The following is a 2,105-nucleotide window of genomic DNA, read 5'->3' on the forward strand; positions in this document are numbered from 1 at the left end:
AAAAAAAAAAAAAAACAAGACTACAGTTTCTGAGTGTGATGATGAATACCTATAATCCCAAAATTTGAGAGATAGGAGAATTGTCAGTTGGAGGCCAGCCTGGCCCCACAAGGAGGCCCTGTCTTAAATTAATAATGGGCTGGATTGTAGTTTGGTGATAGAGGAGGTGCCTAGCAGATAAAATGCCTTTGATGCCAGCAAGAGAATCAGGAGTTCAGGGTCATACTTGGCTACATAGTGAGTTCAAAACCATCCTGAACAATAGAAGTCCTTGTCCACCCTCCCCTTTTTTTCTAAAGAAAAAAAAAAAAAAGAATAAGCAAAAGAAACCCCTGTAGGTACATGTGTCTTCGTGCATTATAAGTGAAACCTAGCGAACTCCGGTTCAAACATGTTAGCATTGAGAAAAGGAGTTGAACCTCATAGAGTCGTCCTCCACAAAGATGCAATGCACAGCCTCAGTGGGTCTGCACCTTTGGATTGGCTTTGTTTATTTCTTTGTCTCCTATTATGATAACTGCAGCTTGGTTTTTAATAGTAATCACCAGGAAAACACCTGGTGACAAAAAAACTGATACAGTCCTTGGAGTTTGGTTTGGGAGGACAGAGGAAAACATTCCAGGTGGTTTGGTGTCTAATGCTCCTCCCTGGGTGCTGACTCTAGAGTTTATCTTCCGGCACCACCCCCTGGGTGACAAACAGCAGGAACCATTTAATCTGGGGTGGGGGTTACACAGAGAGTCTGCTGCCTGAGGGTAACTGCCATATTTACCTGTTCCCTTCCATCTAGCCAACTCATCCCAGCTGCAGGTTGACCAGGGGTTAAGCTGCCTCGAGGGGATAGCTATAATAGTTAATGTATTACACATGTCCTTAAAGGATTAAAGATCAGCTCCTGCTTTTTTAGCTGAACTGTAACTGTCTGTTTGGGTCGTCTGTTTCCCCACCACCACCACCACCACTTTGCTGTCTGGGGAAGTCAGCCTTGTTTTCTGTCTGAAGATAATTAACCCACTGGGGCTCAGATTTCCTGGATGGAGGCTCTTAGAGACAGTTCCCTTTAGTGAGCACTTGTTGGGGCCAGGCTCCCAGGTAAAAAAACACTTTCTGCAAATCTCTCTCCCTCTGTTACTCCATTTACTAGCCCTCTGAGGCAGATGGACATCTCACGGTTTGCTGGTTGCCAGAACAGAGTCTGCCATGAGCTCTGCTCTGGGTTTCTGGTCCTTTAACATCTTTTTATCATTAACCCCTTCCTTGAATCAAAGGTTCATAGGCCATTATGTTATCATCTATACAATGCTGATGTATATCTACATCTGCACAATGCTGATGTATACCTATCTGCATCTGTACAATGCAGAAGAGATATAGGCTTCAAAGAAGACTTTGTGAAGAAGCAAGGAGCACAGGTCACAAAGCTCCAAGGCCAAAGAATGGCTAGCCACTCAGGTGTGAGGCCCTGGGTTCTATCCTGTACCACAATTGTTTATTGCCTACTGCGGTCCTGCAGGTTTATAAACACAGCTACAGGGAGACTGAGACAAGAGAATCAAGCATTTAAGAGGGGGCTGGAGAAATAGCTGCACAGTCATAGCATATACTGCTTTTGCAAAGGAACTAAGTTCAGTTCCAAACACCCAAGTCAGACGGATCACAATCACAACTGCCTATAAATGCAGGTTCAAGGCGAGTGATGCTTCGGGCCTCCTTGGGCACTGTGATCTCATACATGAATACACCACACACACACACACACACACACACACTTAAACAATAATCTTTTTTTTATGAAGAATTGAAGGCTTAGGCTCAAGATGTATATAGCTCAGTTGATAGAATACAAGAGCATGTAAACAAGATTAAGCATGGTGGCAAAAAGCTACAGCGCCACAATCAGGAGGTAGATTGAGGGAAGTAGAGGCAGCCTGATTTACAAATCAAGTTTTAGGTCAGCCAGGGTGTACTGGCTAGTTTTGTGTCAACTTGACACAGCTGGAGTTATCACAGAGACAGGAGCTTCAGATGAGGAAATGCCTCCATGAGATACAACTGTAAGGCATTTTCTCAATTAGTGATCAAGGGGGAAAGGCCCCTTGTGGGTG

The sequence above is a fragment of the Mus caroli genome, chromosome 4, assembly GCF_900094665.2.
Source record: "Mus caroli chromosome 4, CAROLI_EIJ_v1.1, whole genome shotgun sequence".
NCBI classification, from domain to species: Eukaryota; Metazoa; Chordata; class Mammalia; order Rodentia; family Muridae; genus Mus; species Mus caroli.